The sequence below is a fragment of the Acomys minous genome (genome assembly GCF_964271855.1).
Source record: "Acomys minous genome assembly, chromosome: 19".
Taxonomy (NCBI): Eukaryota; Metazoa; Chordata; class Mammalia; order Rodentia; family Muridae; genus Acomys; species Acomys minous.
Window position 1 is genome coordinate 32,728,350 of NC_140499.1, and position 24,667 is coordinate 32,753,016.

Genomic DNA, 24,667 nt, shown 5'->3' on the forward strand with positions numbered 1-24,667 from the left:
GGAAGAGCAGAGTGTATTCTGGAGATAGACTCCTGCCTGGGCCGCCTCATCCATATAGCTGAGGACAAATGAAGCCGCCGCCGCCGCCGCCGCCGCCGCCACCACCACCACCACCCAAAAACAAAACAAAACAAAACAAAACAAAAACTCTCAGAAAAAAGAAAAAAAAAAAGCTCTCTTAGATTGCCTAGTCCCAAATCTGGGTCCCTTGTGGCTGGACAGGCTGATTGGGAGAGCCTGGAGGCAAGGCTAAGGAGGCTGTGGGGGAGCTGGGAAGGCAAGGCTGGCTGGTAGGGGGGCTGGGGAACCTGGGGTGGGTGGAGACTAGGGCTATAAGGAAGCACCTTGGTCAAGCAGGTGCTCAACATTTAGGAGCCTCAAAAACATCTTGCGGTCGACTATCAAAGTATAAACCAGCCACTTCCTCCTGAAGTAGGCAGAAAAGAAAACAAAAAACAAAAACAACTCTTGAGTATTTTTTTTGTAATGAGCCTGCAACTCAGCATGTGTACATTAAGCACACTAAAGAAGCCAGGAAGGGCAACAGAACAGTCAATAGGACAGCTGGGGGTGGGGAAGGAGGCTGCGGAGAGGGGCAGCAGGCTTTATGCCTGCATTTTCTATAAGCTGGGAAATCAACCCCGACTCAGAAGAACCCAAGTAGAAGCTGAGGTGAGCAGAAAGGTGGGGAGTGCGTTTGACCTTGGTTTCTCAAAGCACCAATTGAGCCTCCGAAGGAAATCCACCCTTGGACCTCTTCCCGAATAGGCTTTTTATTAATCAATGCTGAATCTTGCCCCCCTCCCTTCCCCTCCCCTGCACTTCCTGAAGGGGTGGGCATCCGATTAGTCGCTCTGAGGAGCTCACAGATCTCAACCCAGCTCTAGTTAAGACTACAGAGAAGGGTAGGGCGTAGCTCACCAGAACAGGTAGAACAGTAAGCTAGCTAGCTTTAAGAGGAGTGGGGAGCAGAGAGGGGGTTATCAATAAAGTGCTCGACATGCAAGCATGTTGACTACCTTGGACCAATCCCCACCAGCCATATAAAACCTAGAAGGGGGGCACGTACCTGGGGCCCCAATGCTGGGGGAGAAGAGACAAGAGGACTCTTGGAGCCCACTGCCCTGTCTGTGATTTCCAGAATAACTGAGAAACCTGTCCCAAAAAAACAGTCAAGAAGATACCTGATGTCCACCTGTAGCTTGTACGAACACACGTGTATGCACACACTCCTCAGCACATGTACACACACACACACACACACACACACACACACACACACACACACACACACGGACATATAGGCGTACACCAAAAAGAAAACCTATAAGATGAGATTTCTCAAAAATTTTTTGATGCTACCTTTTCGAAATGTGGCTTTGTGATTATTTCCTTCCGAAGATGAGACCTGTGGAGCCCCAAATGGGTAGTGACCATCTTGTATATAGAGACAGCTGACCGTCTCGTGCCATCTGCAACTGCAGCTCCAGGATAGATGATGCCCTCTTTCAGCTTTTGGCCTCCACAGGCACTAGTCACTCACAAGAACATTTATATACATGAAGGCAGAACACTTATACATATAAAATGTAAAAAATAATAAGGTGCACATTAAATTAGACCTCTGACTTCCACATGATAGATAGATAGATAGATAGATAGATAGACAGATAGATGTGTGTGTGTATGTATGTATGTATGGAGAGAGAGAGAGAGAAAGAGAGAGAGAGAGAGAGAGAGAGAGAGAGAGATTAATTTTTGATGAAATAGCCCAAACTCAACAGAAAAAATAATATAATGCCTTTAATTCCTAGGTAGGGCCTTTTAACTCAGACCTGATTCAAAAGTGCTTCTTGATTTACACTAGGGTGTGTTGATGGAATTCCACATGCATGTGAATTTATATCTTCACATTCCACGCAATGCAGGCCTTTGTCTCCGCTAGCATATCCATAACTCTTAACATGTTTACAAAAACATCCCACATTCTTAAGGGCAATATTTCTACACAAATGATCGATGAATTGCAAATCTGAAGTCCCTAGAAATCTATTTTTACTGCATTGTTTATAAACTAGTGAATAACTATTGCCCTAAAAAAAAATAGCCTGGACCTTAGCAACCCCGAAAAGAATAAACCAGATCTTATTACGCAACAGAAGGTGTCTTGACTCCAAGCAAAATCTAACCCATGAAAATCTGGGCTTACCACAAATATAAACGTGGCAAAGATTATTTATCTTACCAAGTGAGTCATAATGCATGTAAAACTATAATTCCATCTCCCAAAACATGGCTCAGGGTCAGCTCTTAGAGAGATAAACATCCCTCCATCCAGCAAATGCTTACTCAGGCCGTATTGCCATTTAGCACTAGAATTCCTACATTTAACTGCTAAAGATAGTTTTTTGGTTGGTGGCAATGCAGGCCTGTCAGCAGAAAGAAGACCTCTCGTTTTACTTCCAAAATATACTTTTCACCTTAAAAGTACACAGTGTCCGTCTTATCAGCCTGGATATCGTCGTTGGGCCTTGAAAGACCATTGTCAGCAAATTGCAGAACAAATCAAATTAGTGTTGAAGACACTTTATATTATAAATTCTCTGCCCATCAAAACACACCACCGATCTTGAAACTTTCAGAATTTGACAACTGCGCCAGCTTTTGTCTAAGCAGCCAGGGTTATTTCACTGCTAAAGTCAACAAGCCTCTTGAAAAAAAAAATGTTGCCAGCACAGCCTGCAGGAACAAGACAAACTGTATTATTCTAAATATCAGACAATACCCGTGTACAATATCTTAGCTCAAATGTGAAAACAGCTCACAGCCATGTGCAACTCCACACGCCTCACTCTCCCTTAGTAGATATGAAGGCTGGTTTTATAGGCAACTCCGCTTTCCCCTCACTGCAGGCCTGTCCAGACAGCTTGGATTCTCTTTCTCAACCTCAATGAATGTTTAGGGACAAAAGACTCCACTACAATGCGCGCACACACACACACACACACACACACACACACACACACACTTGGGGTTTTTTTTTTCTCCTCACCCTCCACTTTCTCTCTGTGCTTCAGCCCCAAAACGGGCAGTGGTCCCACAATACAGAGGACAGAGATTTAAAAAACAACAAAACAACAACAAATAAACAAACCTCTGGTTTTTTTTTTCAGGGCCTTTTTCTTTTTTCTGTCAAAACCTAAGTCATATTTCTTTCCCACTTTAGTCTTTCCCACTGAGAAACATAAGTGTCCCCCCAAAAAAACAAGTGGCTGTTTTTTGTCTGGTACTGGTGCCATCAAAAACATCTTAACTAGGACTGGAGAGGTGGCTCAGCAGTTCAGCGCACTGGATGCTCTTGCAGAAGACCCACAAATCGGTTTACAGCCATCGGCAGCTCCAGTTCCACTGGATCTGATGCCCTCTTCTGGCCTCAGTGAGCACTGCATCCACACCTTACACATGCTCATACACATAATAGTCTTTAAAAGCAAGAAAGCAAGAAAGAAAGCAAGAAAGAAAGAAAGAAAAGAAAAGAAAACCCATTCTTTCTTAAGCTCCACTAAAACAGTCTCTGAAGCCTTTTGAAGTTTCTCCCTGCACTTCATTCTTTGACTCAATCACAGTGACCCCTGAGTGACCCCACTAAGCACTAGGTACCATGTCTTCTTCATCTTCTAAGCAGTGAACTCTGAAGCCACCAACTTGCTTCAAATACTAAGTCTTACAAACGTAATGCAAGACACTAGGGTCCACTCCTGACCTCGTTTAATGGTTTGCTGGTAGAGTCGGGACATGTTTGACGTAACCTTCTTCTTCTTCTTCTTCTTCTTCTTCTTCTTCTTCTTCTTCTTCTTCTTCTTCTTCTTCTTCTTCTTCTTCTCCTCCTCCTTCTTTTTAATATAGGTGGCAATGAAGAGAGTCTGAGATGACTAATACTGATTCTCAACTTGAATGAGCTGGAAGGTGCTTGGGAGATCAGTCAAGCGTGTGTCTTGGCATGTCTCTGAGGGTGTTTTCAGAGAGAATTGGCAAAGCAAGGGACACTCCCCCTGAGTGGGTGGCACTGCTCCATGCTGGGGCACAGATAGAATAAAAGAAGAGAAAAAAAGAGCTCTCTAGCTGAGGCACTGCCTCTCTCTCTCTCTCTGCACTCTGGGAGCCATGACATGAGCAGCTGTGATGTGCCATGTTCTTTCTGCCTCAACAGACAGGAACCTCAGACAGCAGCTGCCCAGCCATTCCTTTTTCACAGGTCTGTCAGGTGTTAAGTCACCCCGAGCAGAGTCTGGCTAACTCCGAGTCCTCTGTGCAAGCGCCACAGCAATGTCTTTTCCTTACTGTTCCCAGCCTGTGGAGACCCACAGTCTATAACTGGCACCCAGAGGACAGCCTTCCTGACTCCCCAGACCCAAGCTGGGGCCCTACAGCGTGAGTGTGAGCGTGAGTGTGACCGTGAGCACCTCCATGCTGCCAGTTTCTTCCAAGTGGATCTCTCTGGAGGTGGCAGTGTCGCTAAGATGGCACCGACTCTCATCCTAACGCTTCTGCCTGGTAACTTCATCCTTGCCTGCTTTTCCCTTTGTCCACCACAATCCTGCCACACAAACAACCGCTTCTTGGCACTCTCTCCTTTGGTAAAGAATTCCAGAAATTAAAAAGACAACAGTGAATTTGTACTGTACTAAGTGAGTTCAGTACATGGTCAGGCAAGAGGAGCACACTGAAGAGGACAGGATGCAAAGCAGGCTGGGAACGTTTCTGTGGATAAGGATGATGGCAGTAGTGTTGAAATTGCATATGTAGTTTATTTATATATGTGTGTGTGTGTGTGTGTGTGTGTGTGTGTGTGTGTGTGTGTGTGTACATATATATATATACACACACATACAATGAGGCTTGAGGGTACCACAGACTTGAAGGGTTTTAACTCTTCTTGGAAACATCCAGTGCAAGGGAGAGCAATTACCTTTCAAAATAAGTCATGACTGACCCATGACCCCTTTAACAGGAGGACATTCCTGAATCCAGGATATCCAGGAAGTTAGCCCACATGCAGAAAGGACAGTCTTTCCTATGTCAATCTGTCACCAAATGAACTCTAGAGTTTTACATGTTAAGGTGTCCAACGGACAGCAAAAGTTAGGAGGAGACATGACGGCACACAGAAAGTACCAGGCAAGATACTCTCAAGGTTCAAAATAATGCTGGAGTGGGGACGGGGGAAGACGCAACGAACACTCATAATAGCTAAGCTAATTAAAAATATATTTTTTTAAACTTTTGAAGTCTGGAGCTGGAGAGACAGCTTAGCAGTTAGGAATGCTGACTGCTCTGGGTTCCTTCACTTCCCAGCACCCACATGGCAGCTCACACCTGTCTGTAACTCCAGTTCCAGAGGATCCAATGCCCTCTTCTGTCTTCTTCGAGCATCAGGAACATAGACGATGCACAGATATACATCCAGGCAAACCAGTCACACACGCACACGCACACGCACGCACGCACGCACGCACGCATGCACACACACACACTAAAAAATAAAGAATTTTTAAGTTTTAAGTGCAAACAGCAGTTCCCTGCATGGATCCTTATGCTGCCCAGAAGCATCCATTATCAAGTGAAAACCCAGAATCCCAGGTGGGCCGCTTCCCTACAGATTGTTGGTTCCCCGAGGCTTACTGCAATTGTTGCCCAACAGAGGTGAACAGTTTAGACCCCCATCCCTGAAAGCATCACCTGCTTTGGTTGTAGGATGATCTAGGACCACTCTGACCAAATGCAACTTGGGAGGAAAAGGTCTTTGGCTCACAGGTTACGGTCTATCCAGGAAAGTCAGGGTAAGAGTTTGGAACAGAAACCATGGAGGAACACTCTGTTACCAGCTTGGTCTGCTACCATTGCCTGTCCTACCTACTACATTGGTGACTTTTCTGCTGCTATCACAGAACAGAGTTTATTTGGGCTTACGTCCAGAGGGTGAGAGTCCGTGATGACAGCAGAGGGGAGGTATGGTGGCTGGGGCAGGAAGCTGAGAGCACAAGAAGTGAGCAAATTGGAAGTGAGGTGAGGCTTCTGTTCTCAAAGCCTGCCCAGTGACATACTTCCTCCAGCTAGCCCAACCTCCCCATATGGTGCCATCACCTGGGGACCAAGTGTTCAAATATTCACCAATGGAGGATGGTCTCGATCAGACCACCACGCCCATACACTTGCTTTCACCAAAGGACTTAACCACTAACGCACTACATATTTTACCTTATTTTGTGAAAATCATACCAATGTTGAGTTACTCGGTTTTTAGAACAATTCAACCAAATGTAGTATGTTCACAATGTATACAGTCACCACCTCTTGCCAGTTCATAAACTCACCTTGTCCCAAGAAAGTAAAACACAGCCCTGACTCGGCAGTTTCTTCTGCAGTCTCTCCCACAATAGGCATTCCATGGGCTGCACCCTTCTACAGCTAATTAGATCCATAGAGAGACATTTACAAGTGCACATATGTGTACATAAACATAGATACATAGATACCAGTCCGTTCGTTCATTCAGCCGCTGACAGGCACGCAGGCTGCTACTGCTTCAGGCTATATGAACAGAGGTGCTAGGAATGTGTGGGTGCAGAGGTACGCTTGAGTGGCTGACTCAATGTGTGGCTGACTAATTCTCGGGGGCCCAGACCTAGGAGTGGAGCAAATATGCGATACAGAGCTCGTGTTTAACTTTGTTAGAAATTGCCCATTTGTTTTCTGTAGCAAGCCAAAGTGTTTTAAATTGCTGGCTTTGTTTTGCTTTGGTTTTGAGATGGAGTGTGGGTATGTAGCTGAGGTTGGCTGGCCTTGCCGTCACAACCGTCCTTCCTCACTTCTTAAGTGTTGGGGTGAGAGGAGGTGGGCTATTTTTGTTGCTGGACTGTAAAAGCTCCTTGTAGAGTTTGATTATGTAGATCTCTCTCTCTCTCTCTCTCTCTCTCTCTCTCTCTCTTTCTTCTCTTCTCTCTCCCTCTCTCTCTTTCTTTCTTTCTTTCTTTCTCCTCTCTCTCTCTTTCTTTCTTTCTCCTCTCTCTCTCTCTCTCTCTCTCTCTCTCTCTTTCTCTCCCTCTCTCTCTCTCTCTCTCTCTCTCTCTCTCTCTCTCTGTATGTGTGTAAAATTTGCAGATATCATCCCGAATGTTGCCTTTTTAGTTTCATGATAAAATTCTTCAATGAGAAAAAAAAAAAAAACAAAGTTTTTTTCTTTTTGAAACAGCGTTTCTCTATGTAGCTCTCAGTGTTCAGGCTGGCTTCAACTCACAGAGATCAGCCTACCTCTGCCTTCTGAGTGCTGGGACTAAATGCATGCCTCACCACTCCCAGCTCAGACATATTTTTAATTTTAGTAATGTCTATTTATCTTTTATTTTGTTATTTACACCTTTGATATAAAATGTGAGAATTCATTACCAAATTCAAGACCACAAAAAAATTACCCTTCAGCTGGGTGCAGTGGTGCACACTTGTAATCCTAGCATTCATGGAGACAGAGGCAGGCAGACAGATCCTTGTGAGTTTGAGGCCAGCCTGGTATACAAAGTGAGTCCCAGACATCCAAGGCTACACAGAGAAACCCTGTCTCAAAAGAAAAAAAAGAACCAGAGAAAGAAAGAAAAACTACCCTCATGTTGCCTTCTAAAAGTTGTATTGCTTTGGCTTTTATACTTATGTCACTATTAAGATAAAACATCTCTCTCTATATCTAGATATATGTAAGTAAGCGGGTCCAACTTCATCCTTTTGTATATGGCTATCTAGTTATCCCATTATTTTTTTTTTAAAGAATTATTCCTTCTCCTCTACATAGTCTTGCCATTCTTACAAAACAATTGACAATAAGTATTTAGCTTAGAATTTCAACTTTCAATTGCATTTCTTTTATCTCTGTCAGTTCTTAGGCCAACAACACATTATTTTGATTACTGTAAATTCACATTAGGTTTTAAATTTAAAATATTGTGAGTGTTCTGTGCTAGTTTCCAAGGTTGTATTATATTCTTTTCTTTCCTTTCCTTCTCTCTTTTTTTTTTTTTTTTTTTTTTTTTGTTTTTGTTTTTTTGTTTTTTGTTTGTTTGGTTTTGGTTTTTTTTTTTGTTTACTGTATTTTTCCTATCATGGTACAAACTCAATTAGGACATGGGTTTTTTATATTTTTGTACCTTGGCATCTAGGTGGTTAACATCACCTAGACGTTTGTTTATTGAACAGGCTCTGGAGATGTAATTCAAGTACAGCTGAGAAAAAGGTGAGAGTGAAATTATAAGAAGCATAGGAGAAAATATCCTGATTGACCAAGTCCTGCTGGGAGGGCGTTCAACTGGCAGGTGGGCCCAGTTAGTTCAGGCTTTGGGTTCCAGGGCCGGGGAGCACTTTCAAAATGACATGGTAGTGGAAGAAACCTGCAACCTCTCTTCCCATAGCAACTAAGTCCCCAACTGTCCTGTCACCATGAATATCAAATATGGTACAACAGGGGCTGGAGAGGCACTCAGCAGTCAAGAGCAAGTACTGTTGTTCCAGAGGACCAGAGTCTGTTCCCCTCACAATGGCCAGGTCACAACTACCTGTAACTTCAGCTCCAAGGGATCTGACACTCCTGGCCTTTTTGAGCACCTACACTCACCTGCACATCCCTACACACAGGGACACACATATTTGCACAATTTAAAAAAATAAAATAAAATAAAACAACAGTGCAGCAGAATAAAGAACAGTTAATCGTTTTGCCTAAGCTGAGAAATGCCAGCTTGCTTCTAATCTTTGAGAGGGGCCATTACTTTAGGGGTTTATGCATAACCCTTGACAAGTGAATAGGCTTGGGCAGATACATCGGAAAACACACAAGCACTATCGTGACATCTGGAAAAAGAGATCCTGAACAAAATCTCAGTAAACACTTTCATCAGTTTTAGCTGAACTAAATAACCAGACTGAGCACTACTGTTGCTCAAGGGGACAGACTCCAGTTAGGAAATGGCTACGGCTGCCTGTGGCGCACTGTTACAACATTCATTTGCAATTTATATGCATCTGTTTTTCAGTGCAGAATATTTCAAATGTTAACATTTTTGCCAGTATGACAAGTCATTATAGTCCATGTACTTTATGTTAACTGCCACTGAATAATTGTAGCTTTTTTTTTTTTAATAACTGCAAATATTGCTGCTGTGACATTAAGCAGTCTATTGCCACGCCACAAATTGAGCCATTCGGTCCCATCTGTATCTAGGTTCCATTGCTGCAGAGCTACTTTGAGTCAGTAAAGGGATTTGCTAACCAGAAGGTGCACGTGTGCCTTTCACTGTATAACTTTCCTGATCCACAGTGTGCTGTCAGTATGAACTGATGGAAGGCTGCTGATGACGGGGATTTGCTCTGCACCTCATGGCCCTGCTGACGATTTCAAACCTTATGTGAAGGATACAAACAGTCCTAAAAGTGCATTGTTCTGGGGGATTACCGGGCACTAATTGCTCTACGTAAGCCTTGGGGAAATGTCCTATGAAATCACCGAAGCTTTGAGCACGGTTGGGGATTGAGTCCCCTGTGCAGAGATGAACAGCCTAGAGAGTTTTGCTTCAAGCTTGATTTTTCCACTCAACAACTCAGCATCAGTGAGTGTCTGCAAAGCCCACTGCAAAGGGCGTCCTTCAAAGGCAGCTCAGGTATCACGACCCTCTGCAGCATCCCCACACGCTGCATATCTGGCACATACTTCAGCATCACCTCTTCTTCATTAAAAGGCAAAGCTTTTATGGACAGCAGTTTCCTTACCCATTTCTGTATCATTCACCCAGTGTATATTATCATTGATGTGATGATGGCACCAACTGAACACAACAGATGCTTAAAAATATTCACTGCCAATTCCACCGTATCCTTCACCAAGGAGCCCTTTGGTTTAACGCCTTTGTTGCCACCTGCTCTGAGAACACAGATCCTCTTACCACACGTATCTTGGTTCCTAACGAGGAAAGACAAGGTTAGTTTTTTACCTCCAAGGGGACAGTAGGCAGCATGTGCCAACATCTTGGCTGTCACGACTAGGGGAGGAGATGTCATTGGGATCTCCTTGTTAGAAGGCAGGGCATTAAATGCCCTATGATGTACGGGGCAGCCTCTAAACCAGAATGATCCAGATCTAACTGCCAGTAGGGTTAAGGAAGCCTCATAGAGTCTTTTTCCTCGACACCAGTCAGCTCAGCCTCATCCCTGTTATTCCCACCACCACCACCACCACATTCTAACTCACTCACTCCTCTTAAAAATCTTTGTCACTGCTAATGGTCCTCCTACCTAATATGTCTTATATTTTATTTATTTATTTATTTATTTATTTATTTTTACTGTTTTTGGATTTTGGGTGTTTACAGTTGGACTTTCAGAAAAACTACCCAGGACATCAATATTTCAAACCAGAAATAAGACCAGGTTTAAAAATGTCTTGCTACTAACAGGCCTGCTTTAAAATGCTTTTTGAACCTTTAAGGTCGTTTTAAATGAAGGGGAAAGCTATGGGGAAAGGCAATGACCCTGAAGATGACAGCTCTCTGTCCTCACTGGTAAAAGTTCCCATGACTATGAAAGCCAATGGCTGTCACCATCGCCATCTCAAGAGTAGGCACTATATCAGGAGTGTTGAGCCACAGCGACTGCCACTGTCATGTGGTGTTCATGCATTTTAATCTGACTACAATCTGCCCAAAGACTGTTCAGAGTTAGAAGCAGGAAATTTTTTTTTCAAAGTTTGAATTTTTCATTTACATGTCATTTGTTATTAAATTCTACAGAAGGAATACTCTTATCTAAGGATGTATATTACACATATAATATATGCAATACACGAGTAGGGGAGTATATGAGATTTGTTTAGAATGTACCATATTCTATACGATTATATATCTGCTACTGAGCCACCATCAAGAATAAAGTCCTAAACTCAACACCAACAGCAACAACACCATCACAAAGTGAGGAAAGCATAAATCATGTTACCTCACTCCTGTGAGTCTGGTATTTGGGAGAATGAGGCAGTAGGATTTCCATCAGTTTGAACTACATACAAGACCTTGTCTCATTTTTTTTTTTTTTAATCAGGAGCTGGGAGTAGTGTCGCATGCCTTTAATCCCAGCACTTGGAACGCAAACTCTGTGAGACTACATCGTGTGACCTAGTTACAAAAAAAAATTAAAAAAAAAAAAGAGAAAGAAAGAACAAAAACAAACAAACAAACAAAAACAAAGTGGAGAAAACACTCATTTTGACATTTATTTCTCTCCTTTCCCTTCCCTTCTTTTTTCCTCCCTCCCTCCTTCCTTCCCTTTCTCTCTTTCTTTCTCTCTTTTTCTGAGTTAGAGCCTTGTTTGTTGACCAGGCTGGTCTTAAACTCATAGATTTAAAAGACCCATCAGCCTCTCAGGAACAGGAACTTGGCAAGTCCCCATTCTCATTGCACCTAGCTTTAAATACACATTTCTTCAGGGAAGATACAAACATGACCACTGGGATGACATAGATCAAAACACAAAGAGGTGTGACTTCTCTCTGTCAGAGGAGCCACCACCAGCAAAGCAGAACACCTGAAGCAGACTCAGGGGCTTCCACCATGGTGGAAATGGAAAATGGCTTGGCTACCATGAACAGGTTTCATAGCTGTTCACAGAGTTATGGTTTACCAAACAATCCTAGGTGTGCACCCCAAAATAAAAGCAAGTGCTCAGTGTTCATGGCTGAGAGGTAGGAACCACCTGAATGCCCATCCAGCCACAGACAGTGGAGGAACAGAGGTGGCGTGAATCTCGCTTAGTGGCGTAGAGCGGACACAAAGGACTGCTGATGAGGCTTCATGCTCTGTGACATGGCTGGCGAGTCATAAAGAGAGCGCATAGAAGGGAGGTGAGCAGAGTGGGCAGGAAGGGGAAACGGGAACCGCTGCTCAAAAGGCATCGAATTTTAATTTGAGAAGAAGAGACGTTCTAAAGATGGACATTGGTGATGGGTGCACTGCCTGAACACGCTTAATGCCCTCAAGTTTAAACTCAAAAAAAAAGGTTAACATGGTAAACACATTTTTTTACATGATAAAGATTTCATTCCAAGTGTCAAATGGTGTGTTAGCCTTCAAGAGATTTTTCTTCCTCTCTCTGCCAGAATGAGCAATGCTTTTTTAAAATAAATATTAATTCTTCTAAAATAACATATCGTGGTTACATGGAAATCTAAATGGCTGGTGAGGTAAAAAGCTGGGGACTCTTCCGGATAGCCAGTCCTGTGGGCTAATCCCTTTGAAAGCTGCCTGGTGAAGGGCACCCCGGCCCGTGATCCCTGGCGCTCCGCCCGCCCTTCAGATCCCTTCCTCTCACTAAATGCAGATTCATGTAAACATATCAATTTCCTCTGATGGCGGTGGTTTGGGGTTTAGAGCAAAGTGCCATTTTAAAAATAACATCTGCTTCAACACTGAGGGAAATAGGAGTTATGGACTAAACCCCGGAGAGATTCATTTTTTAATGAGCCTTGTTTTCTACCTCAGAACCAGCGACAGCAACTTTATGCAGCCTTAATCAATACTGCTCAGATTTACTTTCACTCTGTCTGTTTGTCTTACGATGTAAACTCTAAAAGTTCTTCAAGGTTGGCGAGAGGGAGGGGGAGGGGGACGGAGACGAAGAGGGGGAGGGGGAGAGGGAGAGGGAGAGAGAAAGAGAGAGAAAACTCTGACAGAGGACTTAGGTTCGATTCCCAGCATCCACACAGCAGCTCAAACCCGCCATAACTCCGGTTCCAGAGGCGCCAATGCCCTCTTCTGGCCTCCACAGGTACTGCAAGAATTTGGTGCACAGACATACATGCAGGCAATAGGTAAGTCTTTTAAAAACATTCTCCAGCTAAAACAACACATTGCAAACATTCCTAAGACAACTATATGTATTCTGAGAGAAAAAGGCAGACAGTGTGATGTTCACAGTTGCCACTACTCCAGAACCTCTAAGTCATCAGATGGGAAGATCTACAGTCTGAACTTAATTCTTAAAACTGACTATATGGTCCCTCCTGAAAAAGGAGTTCAACAGAGCTGACCACCTGAAAGTATTATGGTTTCAACAAAATTTACATCATACTATGCAATTAAATGCAAGAGTAGTTGAAGTTCATTTAAAGATATACTTTAAGATTTTTATTTCTGTTTTCACGTGTATGGGGGTTTTGCCTGCATGCATGCGTATGTACCACATGCATCCAGGGCCATCAGAGGCCAGAAGAAGACACTGGATCTCCTGAGATAAGTTAGCTTGCTTCAGTGTAGTAATAATATATATATTACTATATATAATAAAGTAATAATTATATAGTAATAATATATATTACAATATAATATAGTAATATTTATATAGAAATCCACCTCAGAAATACATGAGGGATGAAAACATGAAAGGTTAATAAAATAGATGTTTCTATAGAGATAGCAATTATTTTAATGCCCAGCCTAAGCAAGTTGTCTGGTGATGTCCCAGTTGTTTGAGTAGCAGACTGGGAGAGGAAGAGGAGACTCCCTCGTAGACACCAGCGGCCGAGCTGCTGCCAGGGCTTGGCTGCTACTACCAGGGGCTCAACTGGAAAGCTCGGAGCCAGCTCCATTCCCTGCCACTCGCGGGAAAACCACATTGTCTTCTTTTCCTCAACCCCACATTGGGGTGGGGCGGGGGCACCGAATCCTGATGTCCCCAGCAACTGCTTCTTCCTTCTCCTCCTGCTTGGATCCTACTTTACAGCAGACCCAGTGACGGCCCACGTGACACTCTGCTGTGTCTTGCAACCCAACCCAACGGGCTCACCACTGTTCCTGTAGGTTGGGAGTAAGAATGAAACATTTGCGCTGATCGCCGCCCCTCAATTTCTACTCTGAATTATGTAGTTGTGGTTTTTTTCCCCCCATGTGACACAGTGACGTGGTGGGTGGGTGCGTGCGTGTGCGCACTGAAGTTTTTAGCTCCCAAAGCTCTTCACCTCCTGGCCTCCTAACCTGTATTTCCAGCTTCATGGCTCCCTCATTTAGGAAGCCTACTTCCTGGAAACTGTCCCCAGTGGCTTGCAGGCAACAGCAGTTAGCGTCTCTCCTGTGCACTGGGCTCCCTCTGCACCAAGCAGGCGTCTTCACCCCTGTATTTGTTAAACGCTGAGAGTGTCCTCGAAGCCATTACCGTGCCACCATAGCGTCAATAGAGGAAGAAGAGCAAGTGGAGGGCCAAGTCCGAGTTTATCAACGACACAAACCGCTGCTTTGTTAAGTCTCCTGCAGTCAATGTGACCCCCACTCTAAAACTCAACTCTCGCTGGCAGCATAGCATACATTTTCTTAAAAAGCAGATTTACACAATGCATCCAGCTACTTGTAGGCATTTAGTAGCTTTTCTGCTTTAGATGGTATTTATACAGAGTCCTACTAACTTGAATGTGAATCCCTGTAAAGGTTCACGACTATAAATGAGATTTTAATGTTTTTAAACAGGTGTGTGTGTGTGTGTGTGTGTGTGTGTGTGTGTGTGTGTGTGTTGAGATGGCTGCATTCCTGTCTGCCCGAGGGGTGTAGGAACCATGAATAACTCATGTGCCTAGAATTCTAGCACGTGGGAGGCTGAAACAGGAGGATGGTGACTTCAAGGCCAGCCTGGCATCATAGTGACATGCTGTCTCAGACCAACAAGTAACTTGCTAATTGATCCTGTTGTGGCTGCTGTCCAGGGAAGCTCAGAAGCACCGCACCTGACCTGCTGGGTATCAGTGTGGCCGTTAGAATGTGACTGCATCTCAGACTGGCTTTCTTCTCCCCTTTTTACAAAACCTTCTTCTTCCAACCCTTCGAAAGTTCTCGTTTGGCCACAGGTTAAAACTAAATAGTTCTTCTTTGTCTATTCCTTAACCCGGCATCCCTGTACCTTTCTTTTTATCACAGCCCACAGCACCCCCCACAGCACCCCCCACACAGCACCCCCCACAGCACCCCCCACAGCACCCCCCACAGCACCCCCCACAGCACCCCCCCACAGCACCCCACACACCACCCCCCCCACAGCACCCCCCACAGTACCCCCCACAGCACCCCCCACAGCACCCCCCCACAGTACCCCCAGCAACTAGGGAAGAGAAGAGCAGGTGACAGGCAGAGGCTAAATTCAGACAGTCAAGGATGACCTGGGCCTGTGATAGGGCTGTGCGGCTCAAGATGAGAGCGAGTCCTAGTCTCTGCGACTTTTCACAAATCAGAAGACACCACTGGGTTTTTCAAGACAGGCTTCCTCTGTGTGTCCTGGAACTCACTCTGTAGACCAGGCTGGCCTCGAGCTCTCAGAGCCATGCCTTCCTCTGCCTCCTGAGTGCACCATCATGCCCAGCTGATAATTTTTAAATGTTTGTTTTTACTTTCTGTGTATGAGTGTTTGCCTGCATGTATAGCCGCTCACCACATGCATGCACTGCCCACTGAAGCCAAAAGAGGGCATCATATCCCCTGAAAGAGCAGTTACGGCCAGCTGTGAGCTGCCAGGTTGATGCTGGGAATTAAACCTAGTTCCTCTTCAAGAGCTCTTAGGCACTGAGTTGACTCTCCAACCAATTTAAGTTAATTTTTTCTTTCTTCTTGACAATTTCATACATATAGACAAAGGAATATGATCACATACCCCTCCATTTCCCCCTCCAGCCCCCTTATAGCCTTCTGATATATCCCCTTTCTAATCTCATGCCTTCTTGTCTTTGATAACCCACTTAACCCTTTTAGTACTGCCCTCATTTGCACAAGTGTGGGACCACCCAGTGGAACTTGGGAATCCCAGCAGTAGCCATGTTCTCCAAAATAAATGCTTTTCCATCCTCTAGGAATGATCTACTGCCCTGCCCACACCTCTGTAATAACGGGTGGGGCTCAGAGATCATCTATCCCATCTGTGCTGGAATTTCCGTGGGCTTGACCTTGTGCACATAACCCCAGGGGCTGTGAGCTTGAGTCCCATAGCCGTGTCATGCCCAGAAAACAAGCCTTTCATAGCACTCGGCCCTAGCCTACGATCTTACATCCTTTCTGTGATATGCCCAGAGCTGTGTTAGGGTAGGGTAGGGGATTAAATACAGATGTTTGCTCAGAGCTGAGCCAATAATCTCTCAGAAGAGCCCAGGTCCCTACCCTGGACCCACAGCTTCCCTGGGATGCAATCTTGATATCTGCCTTTTTTGGTCTACTTTGCTCTCTCTGAGAGCTGTCTATAAAGTCCAGAATTTTATTCTTTATGTTGTTTCTTATTTTGTGGGGTACCTGCCTCCCCAGCCTGGTTTTCACCCTAATAAGCAATTCAGGTGCAGTAGTTACAGGGTTTAAAAAAAAAAAAGCACAAAGAATAAATACCATCCCCCACCCCTCATAGTTACATTCTGAAGTTGCATCTACAATATCCTCACATTTAAAAATCAACACAATGTGATGAAAAACCAGAAACTGTTTACACAGAATATTGTACCAGTGGTTTAAATATAATTGCAAGGGAAAGCAAAGAAAATGCCACATCTCTGAAACAACATCAGGGCATCAGCTGTCATTGTTTGCAAACACAGCCAGCACCTAGTGGCCAATTTGTAAAAACTCATAATTAGTCAGTACGCCACAGGGAGGCATTCATGTACACAAAGCTTTCTATATGGCCAACTTCTGACCCAACTCACACTCCTGAGAAGGAACCTCAACTGCTACTAGAAAACAGGGAAGGTCAATTTAAAAAAAAAAAAAAATCAAGAGAAAGGCTCGTGGGACCTAAAATCTTTTCCACAGGACAGATTTTCTCACTGTCCTTGTTCACTGCCACTGCTTTTGGCCTCACACAGCATCTCCTGCCATTGTCAATCGTTACTCCTAGTAGTCACCAGTTACTGGTGGCCTTGCTTTACACTTACGTTCTGTGACTCACTTGCAAATAAAAATCACTTTGCCCACAGACAAGATGGTTCTTAAGGGATTTCCTCGGACACTCTGCTAACACCCTCCTGTGACTTAGGGACCTTATGCTCTGCTGATCCCAGGCCAAATAGATGCTGCCTCCGCCGACACACCATCTACAACACTCACCTCCCCACCCTCTTAAGCCTGACGCTGCCCCAACTGCACTAATGCCCTAGCTTTAAAATTACCTGGCCCTGCCCATTTCTCTGCTCCTCCCGGGTGCCAACTCTTTCTTCTCTGGTTCTCAGAAAACAAAGAGATGAACCCATTAATTTATAATGAAGCATGAATGGCGAGAGAGGTCAAAACATTCGACCACAAAGCAGAAGATAGGTAAAGTCTCTGAATCCTTTCCTGGGTGGTCATTATTTCCTGAAAGATGGCACTGGCAAGCAGACAGCGCTAGCTCCAAAAGTTTAAAAAAACAGTACTTCAGTTGAGCATTCATCACACACCAAGCAGGCATGTAAGAAAGACCTGCATGCTCACTCTGTGCTTTCCATAGAGCTTGAAAACACATACTCACCCTTGCCTCAAACAGGGTCCGGAGGGGTTAAAGTGAAAAGCACTAGGTGTGTGAAGGCAGAAGATGTGCACTAGAGGGCCTTCCTGAACCCCCTGAGCTTAAGCTGTTGTTCCGTCCACATGCTCACCCTCTCCTACCCTCTGTAAGCAATCGCTCTACTCTCAGAAGTGGTCAAATGTTAACCACACTTCAGCTGTACTTGGTGGCGCATGGCTGTAACTCACGTTTAAGAGGTTGAGGCAAAAGGATCATTGTAAATGGGAGGCTAGCCTGGGATACATAGCAAGATCCCACCTTAAAATAAAGTAAAATAATCCCAGCATGGAGAGGAGAGGTGGGCATGACGCCACACCCCAGCTGAGGAGCTAGTGAGAGAGAGCAGTTGATATAGCTTGGGGGGTGGGGTGGGGGGAAGGCCAGTCAACTGTCTGTAAAGGTGTGGCCCTCCATAGGACAATGCACACTGGTGGAAGGCCACATTCCCCAGAGCACATATGGCCAGCATGAAGTGAATATAATGGAGAGGAGAGGGGGGAGAGAGAGGGGAGAGAGAGAGAGAGAGAGGAGAGAGAGAGAGAGAAGGGGAGAGAGAGAAGGAGAGAGAGAGAGAGGAGAGAGGAGAGGAGAGAGAGAGGAGAGAGAGAGAGAGAAGGGGAGAGAGAGAAGGAGAGAGAGAGAGAGAGGAGAGAGGAGAGGAGAGAGAGAGAGAGAGAGAGAGAGAGAGAGAGAGAGAAGGGGAGAGAGAGAAGAGGAGAGAGAGAGAGAGAGAGAGAGAGAGAGAGAGGAGAGAGGAGGGAGAGAGAGAGAGAGAGAGAGAGAGAGAGAGAGAGAAGAGGGGGAGAGAGAAGGGGAGAGAGAGAGAAGGAGAGAGAGAGAGAGAGAGAAGGGGAGAGAGAGAAGAGGAGAGAGAGAGAGAGAGAGAGAGAGAGAGAGAGAGGGGAGAGAGAGAACGCACAAAGTTGGGTGGGTAGAGTTATGAGTGTGGATCTGAGAGAAGTTGGAGGCCGGGTGAGTATGGTCAAATCACATGTATAAAATTCTCAAATAACTGAGACGGCAGGAGGCAGAGACTAAAACAAAGGCAGAGTGACAGAAAAGAGGAAAGAGAGAGACAGGAAGAGAATGAGGCATAGAGAGAAACAGGCAAAAGGAAAGAAAAGAAAGGAATTGGAAAGTGAGGGGAGCAGAGGCAAACAGAGAGGCAGAGAGAGCATTTCATATCTAGTATTTTTTAAAAAGGGAAACTCAAGAAAAAAAGAAAAGAAAAGAAAGGCAACTCAGACATTGATTATCGAAAACAACAGGGCTATGTGAATCTCCTTGATGTTTATTTCATGGGCTACCCTTGCTCCCTTTAACTTCATTAAGGGCTTCAGAAAAGGGGCAGAAAGCCGGACATCCTTCCGTACGATGGCCTCAGGAGGGCTGCTCTCTTGCCCTGTGTACATTTACAACCCATCTCTTAGGACTCATGCACTTTGTTTTAAACCAAACTAGATTTAAATGTTTAAATAAAGCTTCTCTGATTCTTATGAAGTTGGTTGGGAGTTAATGAGAGCTTCCCAATCACAACTGAAAATCAAAACCTATCTCCTAGCCTGACATTTACACAGATTCTGGTTTGCACACTGCCTTGCATTAACTCCATTTTAGGTCTATGAGCAGACTTTGGTGCATATTAAGATCCTTTAGCATCTGCCTTGAGCAAAGTGAAAGCTCAAATCAGGAGTTTGAACATACACACACTAAAAGCCTGGTTGGGTCTATTTGGGGGGAAACCAGTGGATTGTGATAGCAGTTTTTGTTAAAACCATATGAGAGCTTTATCATGGTGGTTATGTGGTATAATATCTGAGTTTTTCTAAAAAGCTTCCATTGCGTATATTGTGAATCTGAGATGGAAAATTTCCAAGGCAATTAACAGTTGCCACTGAGCCTTCTTGACTACTGCCCCCCCCCCAGTATTCTCACTGGGAGGCCCACCTGGGGTGGGTTGACCTCAGGATGCCTTCCCCCTGGGCTGATGCTCATCACTTCTGCCCAAAGTTCTCAACTCACTTCCACGCTGGCTTCTTGAAAGATGGACTTTTAAGACCTAGTCTATGGGTGAAATGCTTTTATAGATTTTTATTTCAGAAGGGACCCAGGTTCAATAAAGAGAGTTTCTCATTTAATTAATCCTCATCGACTGAGTCCTGAGCCAGGCACTGCAGTCAACAGTAAAGGAATAAAAAGCATAGATGAAACTCAACCCCTCCTGATCATGTACGGATGTCCTGAGGGGAAGAAATCAGTCGTCTCAAAAAATATGCCAAACCACACCAGAGGTGCAAAAGGCTCCTAGAAGGACATACCCACCACTAAGGATATCTGAGACAATTCCATGAAGGTAGCACTTGGGGCAGAGCCGACAAAATGAAGCGTTGTCCAGAAAATACAGGGATCTGGTGGGAGGTAAGGACAGAGGAAAAGGCATCCTGGGCCTGAGCTTGAGTTCAAGGACATAGGCAGATAAGAGGAAAGCCTGGGTGTGTGTGGAAAGCTGTAACTCACTCTTATAACTACAACGGGACACATGAGAAAATAAGTCTGGCAGAGGACAGCATGTGTGAGGCAGACAAGGGGACCTGGGGTCCAACTGCTACCAGGGCAAAGAAACATCAAAACGAACACCCAGTTTTCATGGCCCTGATAACATTTAATGCTGGCAAGTATCTTAAAATCCTAGTGACTTTCCTTACAACAGTTGTAATTTACAGGAACATTTGCTTTTAAGGGTTAGTTCACTGCCAGGGAATAATTGTTTATTTTTTACTGTGTCCCTATTCTTACACAAACATTTACCAGGTTAACACAGCAACACTACTGCCTGCTCACGCTATCAAAACAAAATTTAGGCAGCTTTCCAACTCACCAGCAACAGCAATAGAGGGAATAAAAACCCAGCAGTCCAGAATGACAACAATTTGAGGAGATCCGTGCTTTCAACATGCACCCAGCTTACTGGTTTATTCTACACACACCCGTTTCTGAATTCCTCGGTACACACAAGAATAAACAGAATTCTGCACTAAGCTCTGTTAAAACCTCAGGGTTTAGTGGCATGTTTCAAAAAAAAAAATAAAAGCCAAGAACATTTATAACCTAACCGTGACCTTCCCACCCCTGGAGCACAGCCCTGGACAAGTATGATTTTGAGCATATTAAAACAGACCGTGATGATGAAACTGTGTTCTCGTAGTTGGGAGGGAAGGTCAGACATAGGAGCTACCTTGATGATACAGCGACCACCTCTCTTCAGCTTGGCAAAGCACACTGTGCTCTCATTCATCGGAATTCAATTATTTGCAAAACTGACATTGAATTCTTTTATTTATGTGAAAGGATAAATTTTTTTCCCTCCTTCAATTTGACCACATGATCAGAAAGGATACACAGATTTGCCTTTCATTCAATGCTTAGATAACTGTGGTAAAGTTTCCTATAAAACAGGATGGAAATGTTTCTTTTTCTTCCTACATCTTAGGTTACCAGAGACATAGTAGCTGATACTGGTGAATGTTTACTGATTTGCTCATTAGGGGAATGTGTCAGTAAAAGGAAAAAAAAAATAAACCTGATAAAGAAAACACCAAATGTCTCATGCTGAGGTTAAGAAACTTGACAAGTGCTTAGCTTTAATTTGTCTTTGATTTTTAGAAAACACTACTGGTGAGTGAGCTGCCTGGATCCAGACTATGCAAGCATTCTCCTAAGTATAGCTTAAACCCGATGGTGGAGGCACCCTGACAAAGGCAGGCACTCAGGCACAAAGTGGGGGCCTGCAGTGTCTCAGGACAGACCCAACAAAAAGCCAGCTTGCAGGGAGCTGCCTTGCCAGCAAGGAGCCTTACCACTACAAGTTATTTTTCCAGAAATATTATTTGACGCTTTAGTAATCTTATCAGATTTTAAATGTTCCTTGTTTATAAACTACCACACCGGTTTCTTAACTGTGATGTCCTTGGATAACCAACCACAGACTTGAAAGTGATCCAAAATCATGTTCCTGACTTCCTACGAGACAGCGCTGGATCCTGGTCATTTGCTGTAGAGTACACAGGAGCTGTGTTTTTACTTCCTTCTTAAATATAGATGAATAGTTTTTAAGTGTAAGCATCCAAAGGCATTCCCTCTCATTGACAGGCATGCTTACACATTTCACAACCACAAATATTCCCGAGGAGCAGCCTAGGAAGGGCCATCATTAAAGGGCCCAAGGCTCTACCGTTATTCTCCGCTCTCCTTGCTAACTACTTTTTGACATAAACCCAGCAAGCCACCAACCGGTCATCATCGTCAACTGGGTCCACTAAAAGTGATTCCTAGTGCCCTGCGGGAGTGCATTCGACCGAATTACATGCAATTTGCTTCCAAAAGGAGACCCACATCATTTGTAGGTTATTTCTCAGGAGTACCAATTCCAGCCCAGAAATACACCAACTGAGGACCTCAAAACTGTCATTTTCAATTGCCTTGCTCGAGGGCGGGAGGGCGGGAGGGAGGAAGGGAGGAAGGGAGGAGGAGGAGTAAGAAGATGTGTGGCGATTAGCCACCCATAAGAAGGTTCCCCATGCTCTGCGCTCCTCCTCCCCATCACAAGGCCGGCGTCAGTCAGTCGCCAGCATCTGTCCCCACCTCGCCCCCTCCCTATTGCGCAGCGCTGGCACCCAATGGTAGGCCCAGGAGAAGACAAACATAACCCCAGCGCTAGCTACAGACACTTAATATTCCTAACTTTTTCCCCTCTCTCTTTTACTGTGTGAGCCTCAAAGGTAAGCAGAGAAGAAAAAAGATTACAGGAATATGAAATAAGCGTTAGTGGTTAAGGGTGTCCTGGAGTTTTAAAATCTGCCCCAGAGGCACAACGCCTACCTTATACACACTCACACTAGCTTCTCTACTGTCATCTCTCCCCAGCAAAGAGCTACTTCCCGGAGCTGTGCTCCAGAGCGCCTGTCCCTGGGTCCAGGACAGTGTGTATCCCTCTGCAGCATGCCCACCCGCATCCCGCATCCCTGCCCCCGCCCCGGGCCACGCGTTGGGTCCAGGTACCAGGCTGCCTTGGAGCCCTAGCACACTACACACACCACCCAGGCTCCACGGAGAGCCAAGTCCCACGCCCGAAGACCTCAGGGGCCACCCGAGTGCCCACGCCCGCGGCATGACAGCGCTTACCTGTCCGCGCGGTGCCACGCGTGCCCCCCGCGCACTCCGGCTGCGCGGTAGCTGCAGGGGCCGGCCAGGCGGCGGCGGGACCCAGACAGCGGCTCCAGAGGCGTCAGTCAGGCTGGAGCCTCCTCCTCGGCCGCCCGCGTGAGTGCGCCGCGCTGGAAGGGCGCCAGGCGGCCGTGCGCGCAGCCCCAGCCAGGAGGGGCCATGCGCCCTGGCCGCGCCAGCGCTCCCCGCCCTGCCCCGAGCGGGCGCACCCTCCCGCCCAGCGCATAACGCCTGCAGATGGCTTTTGGGGCCAGCAAGGTCTCCAGGTCATCCCCAGAAGTATCCATCCAACCTGACCGCAGGCAGCGGAGGGAGGGGGCCGTCCCCCGAGGAGGCAGACAGGACCACCAACCACGCATGTCTCCAGAACTGCCTAGTCCTGCTCCCTGGAGGCCACATTTACTGGCTGGCTGTTTCTCTGAGGCATGACTTGCCCTGGCACCAGACCATGTTAAGTGGCGAGGGGAGTTTCAAACTAGTCCTGTAATAATGTAGGTTTTGTGATTACTTATCTAGTGTATAATACACATTATCTACTCAAGATATACCTCAGGAGCACAAGGAATCTTCCTGCCCGGCGGCCTGGGCCTGGTTGTCTCCGAGGTTGCCTGCCTTTGAAAGGCCATTTGGAAAGTGGCACTGCTGTGCCCAAGGCTTTTGATTAGCCATCAAACCTTACAGGTCTTCAAAGAGGCAGAGGATGGTACTAGGCCACCTCAATGAGCCCCAGTGTGCACACATCCTCCAAGAGGCCAAGGCACCTTTGAAATGTAAACGAAAGCCCCTCAGTTGAACTTCTTTTCCTAATCCTAAACCCACCACTTTCAGGAACATGACATTTTTGTATCATCATCCATGGGTAGCCGAGGAGGGCCTTGCTTAAAACACATTGCAGAAGGTTAAATGCCACTGTAACTTCAGATTGAAAGCGTCTTTCTACGCCTGGCTCATATGTCTTGCTGCAGGCAAGGTGTTAGGTTTGCAATTGACCTGGGACAGAAGAGATACTGCCAAATGGTGGTGGTGATAACCACTGAAAGGCATGGACCGGATGAGGACTGTGCATCGTGTGCACTTTGAGGCAAGAAAACTAATTAGGTTCTCTGAATTGATACCTTGTGGCTCAGGGTTGGTCCCCCCCCCCCCCCATACCAGAAATGATATTATAGAAAGAAATTGTCTAATCAGTTTCCTCCTTTAATGGGAACAGAAAGCCCTGGAAGACCTCTACTGGGCAGGCTGGTCCTTCTGCCGTGGAGGAGGCTATGAATTCACAGAATTCTCTTGGGGGGTAGGGGTTGGGCAGGCCTTTGAGTGTGTGTACTTGGCCTTTTCTGGACTTTACTCCCTAAAGGTTGGGGAGATAAAAACAGTAAGGCTTGGTGGGGTTCAAGAAAGAGTGAACACTAGCCCTGGGGAAGAGCACTCATGATGGCTGACTCTTTTTTTTGGGGGGGGGGCTTTTCGAGACAGAGTTTCTCTGTGTAGCCTTGGCTGGTTTAGGCTAGCTTTGTGGACCAGGCTGGCCTTGAACTCACAGCAATCAGCCTGCCTCTGCCTCCCGAGTGCTGGGATTAAAGGCGTGCACCACCACTGCTCGGCTTGATGGCTGACTCTTTTGACTGCCCTGCCTGTGAGAACTCTCATGTCCAATCCTACCTTCTGTCATTTTTTTGATCGTTTAATAGAATCTTACTTCTCTTCCACCAAAGCATTATGTTATGGAAATGCACAGGACACCAGACTGTTAGCAGTTGTGATTTGGCATTAATTCCCTTATAATTCTGGTTAGGGACCTGAAAAGCACAGCTAAGATCTTCCTCTTGTGGGAGGGAATATCCATTGGCAAGGCTGTGAG

General features: G+C 45.5%; 1 protein-coding gene across 4 annotated transcripts in view; it reads right to left on the reverse strand.

Moving 5' to 3' along the window:
- The window catches only part of SMAD9 (SMAD family member 9), a 46,614-nt gene extending 23,635 nt beyond the window's left edge, over nucleotides 1-22,979 (reverse strand). The window contains exon 1 of one of the 4 annotated variants that reach the window (XM_084768730.1): nucleotides 22,768-22,979. The gene's annotated coding sequence lies outside the window, so the exon portion shown is untranslated. Of the gene's footprint in view, nucleotides 1-3,763; nucleotides 3,919-9,810; nucleotides 9,923-22,767 lie in introns of those variants that run through there. The other 3 variants (XM_084768733.1, XM_084768731.1, XM_084768732.1) reach the window with 3 other exon arrangements.
- Nucleotides 22,980-24,667: the final 1,688 nt, after the last annotated feature.